The 19,952-nt window shown below is 46.3% G+C and overlaps 1 long non-coding RNA gene across 2 annotated transcripts; it reads left to right on the forward strand.

The window, feature by feature from the left end:
• The first annotated feature begins 454 nt into the window (after window positions 1–454).
• LOC140646281 (uncharacterized) lies at window positions 455–9,622 on the forward strand. Of its 2 annotated transcripts, XR_012040393.1 has the most exons (4): window positions 455–4,367; window positions 4,999–6,263; window positions 7,223–8,324; window positions 9,321–9,622. It is a non-coding gene; the product is annotated as an uncharacterized lncRNA (long non-coding RNA). The 2 variants fall into 2 exon arrangements; XR_012040392.1 differs by having other exon boundaries at window positions 4,999–8,324.
• Window positions 9,623–19,952: the final 10,330 nt, after the last annotated feature.

Below are 19,952 nucleotides of genomic sequence, written 5' to 3' on the forward strand. Positions count from 1 at the left end.
GGCGCACGCGACGAGGCGGGCCGGGCCCTGCGCGTTCGCTTCCGGGGTAGCGCCCCGCCTGCCCCGGTTGCCATGGCAGCGCGGCGCCCTCCGCCGGGAGCGGCGCGGGAGGGGGGAGACACCGCGGCCGGCCCGGTCCTTTTCACCTTCCCCTTCCCTCCAGCCGTGCCCGGGGCCGCCGAGGAACGAGGGAGAACGTCCACGGGCGGTGGGAGCGGTGCCCATCGACCGTTTGGGACCCCCGCCTGGGGGTCCCAGCGAGGCCTGGCCCCGCTCCCGGTCAGGCTGCGCTGGCTTCGCGGCTGTTCAACATTCATTGCTCTTTTTAAAATGTATTTTGTCTTTTTGTAATTCTCAAGGGTTTCGCTATGGACAACTCTCCTGCTTTTCAAACTGAACTTGGGGCGAGACCTACCGCCGGCTGAGTGGAGCCGGGGGGGAGAAAGACAGACAGACAGACAGGCAGATGTTGGCTGTGGTGGACATCCGTTACAGCTCAACGTTCAGAACAACCCGGGTCCGCGTTCCCTCTGTGTCACTGATGGCTGCCGTCATGTGACACGATCTACCAAAAAAAAAAAATCCCCACCAAAAACCCCCCTACAGAAGGGGCGGGCATAAAAAAATCTGTTGTTTTGGTAATGTAGGAGAGGACGTTGCTCAGATTCTCATTTTACCTTTCCCTACTTCCTAATAGTTTCCATCAGTTCGGGTTTGTGCAGCTTTAGAAACTCCAAACAACAGCCTCTAATGAAAAACTTTATTAGCAAATGTTGTAAGCGTTTCTGCTAATTTCCTTGATTCACACATCCTTGATTTCCTTTCTTCTATTTATTACAGGGTTCGGGGGCTACATCTGTTGCTCACACAATCCTATACATAGCCACGGTCTTTAGGCAGCTAAGGTATTGCCAGTAAAGTCGGTAAGGAATGAGCCGGGCTGCCCAAAGGGGTGTCTGGTCCGTGTCCTGGAACGCAACGTCCAGGTGCCCGAGAAGGCAGTAAAGGAGATACCTGGCTACAGTGGCCGGCCTGCAGGATGCAGCTCCTATGGCAGGATGGAGCTCCAGGTGGGTTAATGCACACGGCGTCTGATCAGATGCAGTGTTGAGCATCTAAGCACCTAGGCCGCATCATGTAATCCTTAGGTAAGGTTATTTTAATATATTTTTATATATTTTCTACATTACATGAGCCATTCTTAGTTTTATATAAATGCATGTAAATTTATAACATATTATACACATTAGATACTTTTGAACTCTCGATATTTAAAATTTAAGTTGTTCATCTACCTTTCTCATTCCTAGGTCTAATTCCTACTTGTCTCATCCTGTAGGTATCCTAAGAGCACAATTACAAGATCAAGCCCTGTGACAAGCGCAGCTGGAGAAGAATTCCCACTTCCCTCTTTCTATTTGAAATTGCTCATGGTTAGGGTAATCAGGTTGTAAATGACCCAAGTTCAGTTTCTCTTCTGCCACAAGGGAGTTCAAACGTATCTCCCATTTCCCAGGTTAATATTCCGAGCAAATTACTTTTGTGGGCCTAATTCCATTCCTTCGCATGAGAGAATATTTAAAAGCCTTTGCCCATTTAATCCTCATCTTCCTTGAGAATGCTCCAAAAGTTGCGCGATGAGTAGGAGTTGCGGTGTGCTTTGTGATCTGTTTAAATCCCTCGTTTTACTCTGCCTTTGTGAGTGCAAAACCTGCTGACTCAGAGCGATTTTAAGGGGTGCTCTGCCAGTTGGTGCAAAGAGCGTTTCAGTGGATGTGGTGCCGTATGCTGTGATGCTCCCTCCTCTCTGCTCTACACAGATGACATGGAAAAACATTTCTTAGGCTGTGTTATTAATTCAGTATAGCAACTCTTTTGGAGCAACTATAACCATAGGTTATAGTCCCAGGAATGGCCATGGTCCTTGATATCCAATTTCAGCCTGGGCAAAACCCACCTTCTCTAATTTAACGAGAACTTCAGTGGGAATTTGCTTGATAATTTCTCATTTTAGATTTCCCCCCTACAGGCTTTACAGCCATAGGTTACGATTCAGGGGGTGTGGTTTTAGTACCAGAATAACAAGTATCACAGGTTTTATCACCAGAAATTCCAAGGTTATGCAAGACTGTGAAATAAAACACAGGAAAAATTACTGTTTCAGAGATTAATGAACCAACAGAAGCCAAAGCAAAAGAACAGCCTGCAGTTTTTCCTGAGAAATTCTTGTGGTAAGAAAGTACGAAGATAAGAATATGGAGTGGTCAGAAACTGCTGGGAAAATAAGTGTCACTCCTTGAAAAATGTTACTGTTCTTTTTATCAGAAACTGTTGTGAATAACTTTTGCTGTTACTGTGGTGGTTCTTACCTTTTGCTGCTTATGTCTGGGCTGCGAGAGGTGCATCCTTCATCTGGGGATTCACAGCTCTCATAGTTTAGTTCTTCATTTCAGAAACAAACTCTTAAATGCCCCTTGTGTCCTACAGCTCAGTGGCTAGTGCCTTCTCCCAGCATATTCCCTCCTTTGCCTGAGGGCACCAAAACCCACTTTTCCTACTATACCACCTTCGCAGCCAAGCTGTGGGGCTGTTCCGCTTGCTGTGGAGCAGGTAAATACTCCTTACTGTGGACAGTGTGAGCACACAGTTTCCTCTGCTGCAGGTTTTACAGCCACAGGTTACAATTCAGTGGGTGTGATTTTAGTACCAGAAGAGCAGAGTAATACTGTGCTGCATAATGTTTAGGGTGCTACCTGGATACAACTAACATCCACTTTACTGCTAATAGTCATGTCAACATTTTTTTTTTTAATGTTTAATATAAACTATACGTTTGCAGCCTGGAACCCAACTCTCCCTTCCTGGAGATGTGTTCCCCTAACAATTAAAATAGAGTTTTGTAAATGAGCACGCTCTTTTTCTCTCCTGAGACAATCGGCGCTAGTAACTTAATGACAAATTTCATACTGGGGGAAATCCCCTGCTGTTAAGTAGCCCTTAGACTGGTAGTTTGGTCATTTTTCTAGAAAGCGAAAAGTATGGGTGAGGACCTCATCAGGTGGAGGTGGAAGTTGAATTAAAGTCCCAGATGGCTGTACTGAAGATGATTGCTAGTAACAGTTTCCCCCCAGCAGGTGTATCAAGTGTGTCTGAGAACTTCTCACAGATGAAACAGGTGAAGGATTATGGTTTGTGAAGATTTATGCTACTTTAGCCTGAGGAGATGTGAGCAATGCAGTCCTGCTAAGCATAAGGTACTTCTGGGAGTGATCAGAAGGCAACCTTTAGGGAGCTTTGAGCCTGAAAACAGAGGGGGCTGCGTGCCTCCTCAGTGAGATGACAGCAGAACAGGGTTACAGGAGAGTTATGGCTCTATGCCTGAAGTGGAAGTTGAGCACATCAAGTGCCCTAGTCCTTTTGTGGATCCAGAACTTCCTTGGCAGCAGCAACGTGTTATTGACCATATTACCTGTGGGAGTGGAGGCATGGCATGAGCACCTCACAGCCCACACAGATGGATGGCAGTATTGTCTGTGAAGCACTGGGGCAGAGATCCTGCTGGTTTCCCTCCCTCTTTCCCAAGGCACAGTCCTCTGGTGGGTAGGTGTTGGTCTCCTGCAGCTCAGGACCATCGCAGGAGCCGTGCCACAACCTGCGAATACTCTGCGGGGCTTGGTGGCATGTGAGGTGTGCTTCTCCTTCAGGTCAAAGTAGAGCTACAGCGTTCCAGGAAAAGTATATCCTTTTGAACAGCAGCCAGTTCACTACCTAAGTAAACAGTGCAGCGTTTGGACTAGTCACAGCATGTGGAAATTCATCTGGTTGTGCCTTTGCTGTCTTTGGTTTTATGACTTGCAAGTCTGTTTGGTTTGGGGGCTTTTTTTTTTTTTTAATCTTTGTTCAGGCATTAGATCCAGCACCTCCCATGATTTCATGACCAGCTTCAAATTAATATTTAACACAAATCCTTTCAGGCTTTTGGTATACTATAGAGGCCTATGTCCTTTTCCCCACTATTTCTTATGGTGTTAGAAATGTGAAATCAGTCTGATACCTGACTCACCAAACTAAAAAAGGAAAGGACTGACTGAATAAAGCAGGCAAAGACCACGAAAATGCTGAGAAGATTATACAGCCATCACTGTATATTTAAGGCTAAATTCAGCTCGGCTGACTCCTTTGCCTAGGCAATGGGGCAGAGCCTTTGCAGAAATGAGTGTGCCAAGAGGGATGCCGATGCCTTGCAGCAAACACAAACCAGACTCCTCCAGGAGGGAAAAGGGACACGTGGCACCGGCTAGCGCGATCTGAGCACTAGTGGCCTCAGGAGCAGCTGAATTTATGACTCTCTTCAGCAGTTGCTATAGGTAAGGTTTCTGTGAGGTCCCTGGTGAATTTTAAACCAGCACAAAAGAAAGTGTGGGAAGATTGCTGCCTGCCTGGCCCACGTCTCCCATGTTTGGAGCGGGTCTGGTTCAGGCTGCCCCAATTAGTTTGTTCAGCCGTCAGTGTGTAATAATATAATTGCTGTTCGCATTAGTACCAATTATAGGGATTGGGAAGAAACAAACCTTTATACAGGAATATGTTTGTGGATAACGGGGAATGCTTTCTTTTTATAGCTCTATGAGCCCCAAATCAATTGAGCTGGTTACCTGTTCAGCAGTGAGCATGGTCAGTAATTAATAGTTTCACTGTAAGCTTAAATATCCAAGCTTATCCAAGTTTCCAAGCTTAAATATCACTCTTGGTGATCACTGTTTTCTATCAACTGGGAAAAGAAGAATCTGTGGGTTTTTTTTTCCTTCAGGAAGAGACTGTCCAGGATCTTTGACAAGAGTTAAACTAGATTTTGGGGGGGGGGGGGGGGGGAAGAAAGAAAAATTTTGTGCAATAATCTATATCAAAATGATTGTAGCCCGTAAGTGGGAACACACAGACACACACACAGAGACACCATCTGGTTATTATACATTAATCTGTGGCAACATTTCTTAGGTATTTTGTCCTCGCCCTGTATCCTTCTGTAGCACGACATATTAACATGTGCAGTCGGCCACATTCATTGACAAAGATCTTTACCCAAGTCCAGTTCCTGGTGGCGAACTTTGCACTGTTGTAAAGCAAATCACGTTTATGAAATTCAGATTATGAGAAGCCGTCTGGAACAACGCGGTAAAGGCTGCAGACGTGATTTGGGATGTGGCTGCTGGATATCTAGACAAGAACTATGCAGGTATTGAGGCAATTAAATCCTTTTGAGACTCCCATTTTTCCACTAATTTCAGTTGGGAATTATGTGCCAAATTAGGAGCTGAGTGTTCATGTACATTGAGATTGCACCGTGCTTCTTAGGACCTAATTTCAGTCCTTGAATTTTGTAAATGGGATGATGGGTATTTTTTGACTCATAGAAAGAGTATTTGTTGTAACAATTTCCCCCCACCAGGACTGCAGGAATTGCTCTACCAGATGTCTGGCACTGGCTGGTATTCAAGTCTCTAACAAGGACTATAGAGCTCTCCATAAGAAGCACTGTTTAGAAAGGGAGTTTCTCAATAATACCCTCAGTTCCTGGAAGTTTATGCCCTGAAGTATGAGAAAGGTCATATGTCGTAACTTTTTATCTTGCTTTATCAATGTGATCTAACTGCAACCGTGACTGTTCCCCTTAAAGGCTTAAGCCTTTTTAGATTTCAAAATATTTTTTTGAAATATTTTGTTCAGTTATGACAAACTGAACCTGGCCTCAGTTATGACATAGTATATCTTTGCTTGGCAAATAAATTATGAATTATGTAAGAAAAATCTCTTTATTTGTTTCAGATCTGGAGCTTTTAAGTTTCATCCCCTACTCCCAGTATTGAAGAAAGGGGTAGAAGGCAGAGCCCAGTTTCCCTACTCTGCATCACCAGGCTTCTCTCATTAATACTCCTTACGCTAACCTGTCTGAGGGAAAAATCTCAGCCCTGGTGCCAATCAAGCTCTGAGGAATATTCCTATTAAAATAAAAAAATGCTGAGCTGGTGAAAAGGTGTCCTCTAATACACAGGATTTTCAAATAGCAGAGAAAGCAGGATTGGGGCAAAGCGATGCTGGAGTTATAGTGTCCCTACCCCTTGGGACCTAACCTGTGCTGAAATAGATCCGCGGGAGCCACCAGCTAAAACGATGTATAGGTTGTCCTAAATTGCACCGAGCATCAGATGGGCACCCTTACCAGATGCTACAGAAACAGCTACAAGTCGCCTTTTTCCCGTCAGGTGGTTGCAGTGGGCGCAGCTCTATGGGAATCTTGTCGTAGCCGGTGAGGCGGGTGGGACCGTGGACATCCTCCCCGGGATGCCACCAGTGGGAAGGTGGCCTGAGGAAGGCCTCCAGCAGTTCTACAGCTGGGCCACGCTTCAGCTGAGCATTCAATATTTGGAGCACTTACCTGGCCTCATCCCCCCACTAGCAAATGCCAGTCTAAATGGCTGATTCCTGCCTCTCGCGCCGGGGTCAGAGCAAGCGGTGCCTGGCAGGAGACGGGTGAAAAGATCGTGAAAGAAGCAGCTATCGGCTGGTGACTTGTGCTGGGAGGCAGCGTGCGAGTAACCTTGCTCCATTTTATGGTAGTGCTTCACCTGCAAGTGCCCGCTGTGAGTGAAATTGCCTGGGCTGGTGCTGTCCTTTATCAATTTTGCTCTCAGCAGGCTTCCCAGGTGAAGCATTTCATTGCAGGAGTCGGACTCTGCTCTCTCCTTGACAGCCTGAAATAGAAAGTGGGGAAAGGAAGAAAGGTAATAAATGGCTGGAGAAAAGAAAAAGCAGGACAGAGAGTGGTGAGAAGCAGGATGTGTGTTAAACAGTAATGGTAATTCAGTGCACCCGACCCTCTAATTCTGGGGGAATTTGACACTGAAATGAGCTTTACTCAGCTCTTTCAAGCTTTGCACTTAGATGGAAAAGAAGTAAAAGAACTTTACAATTAGAAATGAAAAATTATGGTGACTAATACTATGTTTAAAATACTATGTAAGATGATGTGGGTAAAACTAAAAGATAACTTTCTTGACCTTCAGCACAACAATTATAGTGGCTGTTTCTGGGAGAAATCCAGGCAAAAATTATTTTTTCATGTTTTTCTAAAGTCTGCATTTCATATTTATATGCCTTGATTTTTGTGGGGTTTGGGTTTTTTTGCTGCCCTTTCTTAAGACAACCTGCACGTGACTTTCAGTGTTGCTGGGCGCCTGATGACACTTCCCTTGACTTCAGAGAGAAATTCAGCATCCAGGATGAGAACCGTGCAAAATCAGTAACCACATCTGAACGTCTGACTGCCTGTTACTGGGGAAAGACGCCCGTTAATTCAGGGATGAGGATGTCGACGCAGCTTTAAAGGTCACAGACCCATCTCTTTCCAGCCAGTTACTCCCAGTTACGGGAGCGAGGGACAGCACAGAGCCGAAGCGTTTGAAATGGTTCCCGGCTCCTAGGGGAATTGCTTGCATGGAGACTAGGAGGCTGACTGCAGAGCCACAAGCATTCCGCTTCAGCCGTGGCAAGCTGATACCTTGAACTAGGTCCCTGCGTGCAGCAGGGGACTTGGGGAAGTGATGCCTATACCTCCTGTAGGATACCTCTGACAGCAGCAGAAACTCTGTCCTAGATATGTGTTCGGGAGACGACCGCACCGTGTAGCCCGTCCCTGAAGTTTTGGGGATAAAGAGCGGCTTTTTGTTTCAGTGACGTGAGGCGTACGCAGCTGTACCTGGTGGCTGGCGGTTTGCTGCTGGTTAACATGGGAAAACTGGTTGAGACGCTGCTGCTGGAGGAAGGCGATCTGGGTGGAAAAGATCACAAATCAGCAGAGCTCTCAAGTTTCAGGAGAGGAGGGAGTGAAAGCAATGGACTAATGAACTTAAACCAGAAGACTTCAACCCGCTCAAAGAATTGGTAAATGCAGTCTTGTGGAAAGGAATTTTAATGGGAAAGGGAGCCGGGGAGAACTGTCGGTTCCTAAAAGAGGTGCCGAAGATGCGATGAAAAACCGCCCTGATGCAGGAGGCTCGCAGCAAGAATGGGCAGAGGCCAGCGTGGGCACCTAGGAAGATGACTTGACAGTCAAAAAGATGATGTAAAAGGTGGCTTGCAGGCAGGCAGTACAAGGAAACCTTCTAATGCTGCCCCATATGACACTCTCATGGGCAAATTAAGGACATGTGGTCTTCATTAAACTTCTGTTAAGTGGGGTAAAAAGGAGGCAAGGGATCATGCAAGCATGTGGAAGACAGAAGAGGAAGAAAGAGGTGTGGAGAGGGAAGAAGGCACAAAATGGGGTAACTTTCTTTCCTTCAAGAATAACAAAAAAAGGTCCAAAATAAAAAGCCAACACAATATTACAGTGTTGTAGTTTCATGCAAATGGCTTGTCTTCATAGCAATGGTCTGTGACTGTAAATAGAACCTGATTTGCCAGATCAGTAAATATAAGCCTGCCCTATGCCAACAAAGATATTAAGATCCTTTGTATGAAGCTTTTTGTTTTCTCAAATGAGGGAGAAAAGCAAGCAAATCTGCTGCAACTCCTCCCATAATGAAGTTCCCTTTTATATTCTAGAGGGTGGGGTCTCTCGGTACCCAAATATGAATGATTAAAAAAAAAAATCAAGAGGTGCATTTTTCTAATGGGTAGACTACAAGAGGTAGTTTTGCCAGCTCCCACACACAAACTGGTTTAATAATGTTATTTGCCCTCATTTGCAATTAAACTTCTTTCTTAGGTGCCTCCATTGCCCTTTGCAAAGTGACTTGTTAGGAGTGCTTAGATAATTCAGGGGAAGGAGTGCACCAGGAGTGGGGGGTCCTCTGGTTGATTTTTGTATAAGATCTCCAATGAAATATTTTTTAAAGCATTACTTCACATGCTTTAAAAATTTTTGTCAATATGTCCCAATCAGTAATAGGATGGAGGTCAGTCTAAAACTTAATTAAATTAACAATCAATGGGATTAGGATGTCAAAAGTTGATGTAAAACACCAGCTAGGAGAATTATTATCTGTGTTTATAAATTCATTGTAAACCAGAGGAATGCTGGAAATTTTGAATTACATTCTGATTTATGTCTTCCATACCTCACCAAAGATAATAAGATTATGTCGATTACAGATAAACACAAAATTGCCTCTTTAATTTACAATTGGTGGGAGGAATGTTGATCAGATGTGAAAAAATCCATGCATGTTATTTACATAGAAAAGAGACAGAAATGCTTGGGAAGTTCTGGTGAAAAGATGATGGCTCTCTTGGTGACCTTTTCTCTCTGGAAATTACAGTACATTCCCTGGGAGGGTCACTTGCCGTGCTATACATGATCACTGTGCAGACAAGCAGGAGCAGAAAACAGAGGCTGTAGTGAAAAGAATCTCATCTGATGTGGGAGTTTGCTAACAAGGCAAATCTCAGGATACTTATAATGAAAATCATCTATAAACACTCCTACATGGCAGGTAGGTCTGCAAAGGTTACTTTGCACTGCCATTCTCAGATTTGGATGAGCAGGAATACAGTGCAGTGCTGCTGAGAAAATGGAAAGGTAACATAACTCAAAATCTGCCAGGGCCAAGATTTTTGCAAGTCAGCGCTTTTTTTTTTTTCAGATTAGGTGGTCTCCTAAATAGTATGACTTCGTAATGTGCAGAACACTTGTAGTACTAAATCAAGATAATAGAATATTTAAGTGTGGAAAGGATGATTACTATTCTTACATTACATGGTGCTGCAGCTGTATTCACAGATACTCAAACTGGGTGCACTGGCCAGTATATTGTATGTGAATGATAACGCTGTTTCAGCATGGATGAGTTTCTACGCTGTTCCTCCTTCATATAGATGCGTGAGTGCAGAGTGGAAGTCTGGCGGGCTGGCAATGTATACAACAGTGCAGTCTGTGGATTCATATGGTCTGTAGAGCCTCTTGGTGCTGTATTTGTGATTGGAGCACGTTGTGTGCTCCAGGAGTTTTGCAAGCCCAAAAAAAGGAGCAATCTGTGGTGGCTTGGCCTGCCAAGAATGGTGAATCTGGAAGCAATTACAGACAATCAACAGCTGAGTCTGCTAGTGCCTCGGCATCTCTGGTGCAGTGGGAAAGGCTTCATAAAGGACATCATTATATTTGTGTGATCTGGCTGAATGGAAAATACATGCAGCTGAATATACAACCCATCCATTCATTGCTCTGAGCTGGGTGACATGTTTGGCTTGCAGGAAGTTATGTGTCTACTTGTGTACGTTAGTGTTGCTTTGATTGTTTGCAACTTCCCTGAAATTTCATCCATGCTAGTGAAGTAGGCCAGTACCTACATTGGTAATTTTTACGTAAAGAAATGAGATCATAGAATCTCAGAAGTGTTGGTTGGATGGGACCCTGGAGATCACGCCACTCAAAGCAGGACTACCACCAATGTTATACTATTAGGTCAGCTGTGCCTTTATCCAGCCAAGCTGTGAAAAGCCTCCAAGGAAGGAGCTGCGACCACCTCTCTGGAGCACCTGGTGGAGAAAGTTTTCTAATCACCAGCCTGAACCTCCCCATCTGCAGTGTGCGGCTGTTGCCCCTTGTTACATCCTCTGGCACCACCAAGAAGAGTTTGGCTCTGTCATCTTTGTACCTGCTCTTCAAGCAGATGCAGACTGTTGTTCCATCACCCTTTGGGCTCCTCTTCACTGGACAAAACAAGCCCAGCTCCCTCCACCTCTCTCACACTGCATCTGCGCTCCAGACCCTGGGACATGGTGGCAGCCCTTAGCTGGACCTGTCTGGTTTTTCCACATCCCCCTTGAAGCAGGGGTCTCAAAAGAGGATGCTGTACTCCACCTGCAGACCTACCAGTGCCGTACAGGTCTCCAGTTCAATCTGCTGACCACCCTTCTCTCAACACTGCTGAACATGCAATTTGCAGTTATTTGCAATGAGATCATATTGTAGTCACATATTTCTCTTGTCATCCACCATAGCCCCCAGGTCCTTTTCAGCAGAGCTGTTACTTCCCAGCTTGGGGTTATTCTGTCCCAGCTGCAGAACTTTTCACATCTCCTTGTTGAACTTCATGGGATTTCTGCTGGTGCAGTCCCTAGGTTTCCAAGGTCTATTTATTGATGCTCTACCATTCGGCTTGTCAGCCACTCCCTTAGTTTAGTACCACCCACAGATTTGTTTGAGGATGATACATTTACAGATTTGCATTCTGCCTCCTCATTCAGGTCTTTGATGAGAATAAGGAGCAATACTGGCACCAGTATCATCCCCTGGGGCACTCTGCTTGTTACTGGCTACCAAACGGGCATCAAGATGTTGATCGCTGCTCTTTGAGCCCTGTGGTCCAAGCAATTTTCACATCACCTGACAGTAAAACAGGCATTGGACCATCCAACAGACATTTGGCCCAGCCTTCCTCAGCTCCCAAACGCAGGTGTCATGCAACAGTCTGCCACTCACTCAAGGCTCCTTATCATTGCAGCTTGCCTTCTGATACATGGGAGAAGATGCAGAAAGAGGCTGATGTTGCTGCTGTGGTAAGGATACATGGTTCTTGGGCCTGCTCTTCTTGTAATTTTTCACATTTTTCACAGTATACTGGTGACACAGTAACATAGCTCCAGGAACTACCAACTCTTTCAGTTGCTCACAGCCCCCAGTAGTCTCTCAGCCCCTACCTCGGTGACACAATGTGCCTTGATCTCGCAGGGACGCTGAAAATCTCTCTTCTTCTTGACTTTCTTGATTTCCCACACCTGCCTTTGTTTTTCTTAAGCCTCACATATCCATCTTCATTCATTTCTCTTCTATCCAGATGTTTTTTCCTGAATGGTGCCCACCTCTGCTGGCAAGCCAGCCCTGGCCCTCCCTCTGTCACTAGCATGGAGCATTGGTGCTGGAGGTCCCAGGCAAGAGCAGATCCTGTGGGTGGGGAAGCGCCTGTGGGAGGACATGGCCATGGCCCACTGCCCTCTCTCCTGCTCCTTGCTCCCTCACCGAGCCAAATAACGAAGCATTTGTTTCTGACAAGCAGATGGGGATGAATTGGCAAGGAGCCCGGATTCCTTATAACTTAATCTCTGTCTACTCAGCTGTAAGTAAAGAGAGTTTTGTCTCAAAAGAATATGATTCCTTTGGCTTCACCACCAAATATTTGCTCACTGACATCTTTTTTTCTCATACTGTTATCCCAAGAGAAGAAATGGAGAGTTAGATTTCCAGCTACCGAGAAAAATTATCTGTGGGCAGGGGAAGATGGATGGGGGGCCATTCACTAAAAGGCAGATTACTTCTGATGAGGATATCATGCTACTTACAAGCTTTTATCTCTCTATGAAATGCTGTGCTGCTGCAAGTATTGTAATAGAAGGAATTCAAGGTGTAGGGAAGTGTGGTCTTCTATTTACTCCAAGGAAATCGCGCTGAGACAGATGAGCCGAGGAATTCCCGTAGAGAGATGACAAAGTCTCGTGGTAGGCTGCTCCTCCGAGGAGCTTTGGAGACTATCTAGAATTTTTACTGCATTGGAAAGCCTATTTTGTTAGGAATGGACAAAAAATGAAATCAATAATAAGCTGACAAGTGAAATCATATTTCAACATGCGAGAGGTCACAACTATATTCCTTTACCTAGAATACGGCAACAAACCTTTAAACATCCATAACCTTTTTCTTTGTCAGACAAAGTGCAAATGTGCATTTAATTTTTCTCCCTTGACCGTCTTTTTCAATTATTACAGAACTGGGAAAAGGGATGGACACATGTAACTCCTGCAGAAGCTACAGCTGGGATGTAGCCTAAAATCCACACAGGGACACGAGGTGCCTTCCCTCTTCTCCACTTGCCCGCTATTTTGAATACATTGCCGAGTGAAGGGGTAGGTCTCGGCTGGCAGTGAGTGGTTGGCAGGTGTGGAGATACTACTACCTGGCATCAAGCCGAGACTGAAGTCAGGAACACAGACTATGAACATATCAGATATTCCTGATATGTCCTGAAAGTTTCCCAGCCCCCTAGCAAAGGAAATACTTCCTATTTTACCTCCCTGGTAAGATTAAATCCTCCCCTGCTGGGACTGGGGAGCTCCTGATGGACCCATCCTGGGTAATGAGTGAGAACAACTCCTGCAAAAGGAGCCAGGCTTTGAACTCCTGAGTTTTACCCATGTCAGCCGGACGAAGAGCCTGTTTTATCCGAACATCCAGGCAGGAGCGATATCATCTGGTCAGGAGTCGGCACAGGGATGGAGGGGAGGGCTGCAGAGGGCACGGCGGGCTGGCAGGAGCATGGGAGGAGCTGGCTCCGTTCCTGGGGCTCCATGCTTTTCCTGCGCGCACGGTAGCAACCTGCAATGTAAATTATCCGTCCGCCCCAGGGCTGAGAGCAGAGGGCACCTGACGTGGCACTGGCAAAGTGAAGGATCTGGTGCAGAAAATCAGCGCTGCAGGTAGGCAGACAGCGAAGACCCGACCACAGAGGGCACCCACCATCTCTTGTTATTGCTAGTCGGGGCTATATTTAGACTATTGGGTTAATGAGTAAAAGATATATGAGAAAATAGCTGCTACTTCTGTGTGCATAGTGATGGCACTTGGTGGCACTTCAGAGGCCAAGAAGCCGTGTCTAAGGCTACCCTGAAAACACCCGGTGAGCGTGTGTGCCCCGAGCGCTGTGCCGTGCCGGTTTCCTGCTCCTGCGCCGCTCTCCGTGGCCTCGGCAGCCCCGGCAGAAAGAGGAGGCTGCACCGGCCGGCGAGCCATCCCCCCGCTTCAACTGCAGCGGTGCCCGCTCCAAGTGGAGCAGCCACACGTGTCCGCCCCGTGCCGCGGAACGAAAGGCTGCCAACCCGCTCCAGACCTCGGGCCGGGCCCCCGAGGACGGCTGCTGAGCTCTCCCCCGCTGCCTGTTGATAAGCTTTGGTGCTTTGCAATTCCCCTTTCCAATTACTGGCCCTGCTCCCCGCGCTGGCTGGGCCCGGCGTGTGCCGCTGGCTCGCAGCAACGGGGGCTGTGGGGCTCAGAAGATGGGAGAAGCGGTGGGGCAGAGCAGGGACGTGCATCAGTCGCCGGGAGGGCGTCATCTCGCCGCTGCCTTTTGCAGAAGTCCTTGGAGGTGAATGCGTGGCTGAGGATGGAGTGATCCGGATGAGCCACGCAAAAGTGGCCCTTATGCGAGTCACGTGTAGGAAAAATATTTTTAAGTGTTAGGACAGGGACTCAGCGAGTACCCAGGTGAGGGATGTTGTGGCATGCCCGTCCCTGGAGGCCAGGTGAGAGAAATATCTTTCTGAAATGGCTTGGGTATAATTGACCGGTTTGGGGGGCATGGAAATGGGGAGGGTGAGCCCTGCTACCCTTTTTTCTTTGGCTGCATTGCTGTATCGCTAAAAGAAGCTTGGGGGGATTGTCCGTATAAATCTAAAGATACAACAGTTAAATACCAACACCACTATCCTAGGTATTGTGGGCTTGATGCTTTCCCTTATCATAGGCACACTCCCATTTCTGTAACCTCCATGTAAAGTTATTTGAAGCTCCAGAACTGACCTCCTGTGACTCTGAGTCAACAAGCAGCGATCCTGCAGTCATCGGCTAGCTGCCGGCTCACTTCGCGGCGGCACCGGCATGAGGCAGGGTGCCCAGTGGGGTTTCTGGTGGAAATCCTGGCTGGCATAGGGCTGGTGCCCTCCTCTCTCGTCCTCCTGATGCAGGCAGAGCACCGCCAAGTGCCAGGTATCACTATGGCATGCTTTGTACCCGAGACTCCTTTGCAAGTAGGACAAATTATGACAGAGCTTGTGCAGCCGGAGTTGCTCACGAGGGATGGATAAGCAACCTGAGGACTGCAGAGGGCAAAAGTGGGGAGCTGGCATCTTTGTTTCCTCCCGTTCCCTAAATTCCCTCTTCGTGGGAGCTGGGCTCCTAACCCAGGCTGGCACTGAGGTTTTATTGGTGTGAGACTGGAATCCAGCTCAGACTGCCACTGCAGGGACTGCGCTCCGCAATTAGCTCAGAAAAGAGGTCTCCAGAGGGACAAAGGGTTTCTCACCACGAGAAAGAGCTCTCTATTAAAGTGACAGCTCAAAAGCAAATCTTATCTGAGTTGAGAACAAAGAGGCTGCTGGCTGGGCTGTGATTTTTAATATTTTAAAGAGCTCCCTTTCTGAAAATACTTTTTTTTTTTTTTTTAATAAAAACATGAGAATGAATGTGAGCAAATCGTGAAGATACACTCTCGGCCTTGAAAGGAAAGAGGTAACGAGCATGGCCCGGCAACTATCCTAAAACCCCTGTGGCAAGCAATAATCTTGAAAAAGCCAGTGCAAGCTATGTTTTCAATTTATAAATTAAATGTATTTAAAATTTATGAACTTTGACTGCATGAGTAACTACTTCATTAGACTTTAAGGCTGCATGTTTCCTTGGCTTTTTTCATGGTAAAGTAAAACACATTTCTAATAAACATGGAAAGAGATTCCAAGCTAGAGTCACTACTTTTATGTAAAGGACCCTCCAGACTCATTAAAAAAGTTTACCACCTAAATAAAGCAAGCACACTGTAATTCTTGAACTCGTAAAGTTGGTAATATATACAGAATATTAGCCTACTCTTACAAGTAAACCGCTTGGTATCGATGAAGGACATACAGTAAGGGGTTTACTATAAGGAAATTAGCATATAAAACTATGTTTTGGTAAGTCTTAGACTGAAACATGAACTCGAGGAACAAGAGAACGTAAGTTGGGCGCTGCTCTGATTTACTGAATAAGCATGGCTAATTATATGCAGATCCTGAGGAGAGGGCTCTCTGGTGCTTTGACACCAAAGCTTTAGCTGTAACTGAAACTGCCCCGTTTCTCCCAGTTCATATCAACCATTTAGACCCCTTTGACAGCCAGCGGAGGGGATGTGGGTGGAGGCATGGTGGTGCCTGCACCATGGATTGGCCCACAAAATGAGGCTGTGGCTGAAAGAGCTGGCACCATGCACTTCCCCTTTCCCTTCCCAGCACTGGTGCGTCCACAGCTGGAGTACGTCATGCTGTTTTGGGACCCCTGCTTCAGGGGGGATGTGGAAAAACTGGAGAGGTCAGGGCTGAGGGCTGCCACCATGGTCCAGGGCTTAGAGTGCAGGTACGGGGTGAGAGAGGTGGAGGGAGCTGGGCTTGTTTTGCCCATTGAAGAGGAGCCCAAAGGGTGATGGAACAGCAGCCTGTGGCTGTCTCAAGAGCAGGTACAAAGATGACAGAGCCAAACTCTTGGTGGTGCCAGAGGACGTGACAAGGGGCAATGGCCACACATGGCAGATGGGGAGGTTCAGACTGGCCATTAGGAAAACCTTCTCCACCAGGTACTCCAGAGAGGTGATGGTGGCTTCTTCCTTGGAGGCTTTTTTTGACTTGGCTAGATAAAGGCTGACTTAATGGTATAATGTTGGTGGTAGTCCTGCTTCGACAGGAGATTGGACTAGGTGACCTCCAGCAGTCCCATGCAACCAACATTTCTGTGATTCTGTGGTCCTTTTCCCCCGAGCGAGGGAGAAGCACGTCCCAAACCATCAGTCAGTTCACCTGGTCAGAGAGAGAGGGCAGCTCTGCCAGATCCTGGCTCCTGAGGGCTGGTCCCAGCCTAGCTCTTACTCATAAGTGTGCATTAGGCTATGCTGGGCTTCAGAAACAGGTTTGCAACAACACCTGTCCAACAACACCTTTGGCTAGCCAGTGTCTTAAAGCCACCAATATCTGACTTCCCCATGGTTGTGCCTTGTAGTAGTCACAGCTCAATGCACTTGTGCATCGCAAGGTAGCGTACTGGCAGTAACCCCCCCCAGTCTCGTTGTGGACTAAGCCATAGGAAACTCCAAATGAGGCTGAAAGCTGCACCTTCAATTTCAAACTTTTAACCTTTCCTCACAAATCCTTTGATTTTTCTCTCTGACTCTAGGAGCAGCCAATACAAGTTGTCTTCTGAAGACAAAACCTAGTTTTGTGACAGCCCGAACTAAGTTGGAGCCCAGTGATGGAGCTCTTTGATATAGTAAATCTTTTTAGTGGGCAGAAGTTATCCATACACTGTACTCAATCACCAAACCCATCTCTGAGAAACAACTTGAAACTTCCTTGAGTTTACCCCCTTTGCCTTCCTTTTCCAGCCCTTTCTTCCCTTTTCTGCTCTCTACCTCCCTGCTCCATCTAACACTGCTTCCTCCTGACACCCATTGGACTCCCAGACCCTCTCATTGCCCACCTCACGACTAACAATCCTTAGGGCTAAAAAAGCTCACGGGCTGCCCTTTGCACAGCTTACACCACTTGGCCCTCAAGTGAGGCACGCCAGGTTCCTGTCCATTTACCATGTGCAGAGGTAGGGGAGGACCCAACTCAACCAGAAGGTCTATCAGGCCGCTCCAATGCAGCGGAGTACAGCAGTCTCAAAGGACATCGGCAGAGCCCAATGCCTTGTTGGCTTGGCCGCAGGGTGTTTTCACTAGGACGAAACAAAAATAGGACTGTCATGGGCATGACTGCTTACATGCCGCTGCATGGCATGGTGCAGGCGAGGCTGAGGTCCATCTCCCCAGCCTGGTGCAGCAGAAGGTCTGTTCTGGGCAAGCCTGAGGGAGCTGCAAGAGTCTTTGGCCTTCAAAACTCATCTTCCAGCAAGATGTCACCTTATTTTCAAGTCCAGTGGCGACAAATCCCTCGTCAACTTTTACTCTGCCTTAGCAAAGCTGTCTGTCGGAGAATAATCTCCACTTTGGTCTTTCTGTGAAGCCTTGTATGTATAATTTGCATTCGGTTCTTCTCCTGCATTGGAATTAGTCACATGAGAATCACAGGATTAGCTTTTTCTGGTGAAAACTCTCCTCTGCAGAAACCCTTTCCTGGCTGTCCTCAGAAAACTGTCCCCAACCTTTCCACGGTCTCAAAGCTGACATAGCCAGTCCTCTCCCTACCCCACAGCTCCTTTCCTTTTTGGCCACAGGGGTGCTCAAAATAACACCGGAAATCTCACTTCACAGTTTCTTGCATGACAGCAAGCAACAGAAACCACCCGTAAGAGCATTTTTTCCTGAGCCAACTCTTGCACGTTTGCAAAAAGGACGGGGTTGCTGAGCAAACAGACCTGCTCCATCTCTGATTTCTTTGATACTAAGACCATATGGGCCACTGAGCTGGTCCCCACTCCCTGGAGCTTTTGTTTGTGTATATTGCATGCTTCTTTTTTTTAAAAAAAAAAAAAAAAAAAAAAAAACCAAACCCAAACAAAACCCCCAATGAGTTCACTAAGTGAAACAAGCAGGTAAGGTAGTGCTGCATATGGTGCTAGTAAAATTGTAATAGTGAAAGTTGGCAAGAGCCAAGCAGGCTTTGTATTAATTCTCTGGAGCTTCAGGTAGAGCCTAATGTAATTACTTGCTGTACTTTGTAGCATTTTAAGAGAAAAGTGTGTGTTTTAAAAAGGTTATATTTCCAAATAAAACAGTCAGGTCTGGAGCAGACAAAGGGCCTGATTCTAGTCCCTCTGAATTCAATAGCAAAACTCCTGTTGACTTATATTCAGAGGAGGATTATGTCCCAAATCTGAGAAATAACAGCAAATGGAGCTGTGCTCTTTTTAAATTCACTGTCCAGGCTACCAGATTGTAACTTTTCCCTACTTTATTCCTGACCTGAGATTCCAGAGGTTTTTCTTTCCTCAGCTCCACTGGCTGGGTCTCAATATTAGAGTTGAAATTTTTTTCTCACATGAAGACACCTGCTTTGCAGACATCTCAGTGTAGGTGGGTGAATCCAGAGATGCTGAATCTCACCCACACAAACACAACGATTTCATTCAAGAAACATTCGTGTTGTACTTTTCTATTCAAAATAACCACAGTCTGTCAAAATGTCATAAATTTAATTTTCCTGAGTAGATTCAAAAGATTCAAAGTAGATTCAAAAGCCCTAAATGCTGAGGCCGTTTACATCTCTGCAAGTAGAAGAATTTAAAGCGTTTGGGGGATTTCTGGGAGGAGCTTTTGTTTCTTTCTGATGTTTTATTTTTGAGATTGATTAAGGCATTAACTAAGATTACCTTCCCTGTTAAAGGCAAGTCTGTGAGCCTTAAAACCTGCCTCTAATTAACTGAATTCTGTCAATCAATTATGTTGTTTGCTAACTCTTATCAAAAGCTAGGCAAGGCTGGAACAGATCTTACTAGCAGCCCTTTCCCAACATGCGATGGTAAGATTAGTAAAGCCCATTTGATCACCAAATTAAAAAATAATATGGATCCATTGCTTTTATTTCTTGGATTTGGTACATAATCTATAAAGACAGCCCTTGTGGAAACCATTTTTTATCTTGGATGCCCAGAATCATCTTACTATGCGTATTTTCTCTAACTAGCTTGTTGTTTCAAAGTTTCTTGAAAGTACCAGCTCCCTGGGTTGTGCTGGCTTTGGCTGGGATAGAGTTAATTTTCTTCATAGCAGCTAGTATGGGGCTGTGTTTTGGATTTGTGCTGGAAACAGTGTTGATAACACAGGGATGTTTTGGTTATTGCTGAGCAGTGCTTACACAGAGTCAAGGCCTTTTCTGCTCCTCACCCCACCCCACCAGCGAGTAGGCTGGGGTGCACAAGAAGCTGGGAGGGGACACGGCTGGGACAGCTGACCCCAACTGCCCAAAGGGCTATTCCATACCATACGGCGTCATGCTCAGCATGTAAAGCTGGGGAAGAAGAAGGAAGGGGAGGACATTCGGAGTGATGGCGTTTGTCTTCCCAAGTAACCGTTACGCGTGATGGAGCCCTGCTTTCCTGGAGATGGCTGAACACCTGCCTGCCCATGGGAAGGGGTGAATGAATTCCTTGTTTTGCTTTGCTTGTGTGCACAGCTTTTGCCTTCCCTATTAAACTGTCTTTATCTCAACCCACGAGTTTT

Source organism: Ciconia boyciana, chromosome 1 (genome assembly GCF_034638445.1).
Source record: "Ciconia boyciana chromosome 1, ASM3463844v1, whole genome shotgun sequence".
Taxonomy (NCBI): domain Eukaryota; kingdom Metazoa; phylum Chordata; class Aves; order Ciconiiformes; family Ciconiidae; genus Ciconia; species Ciconia boyciana.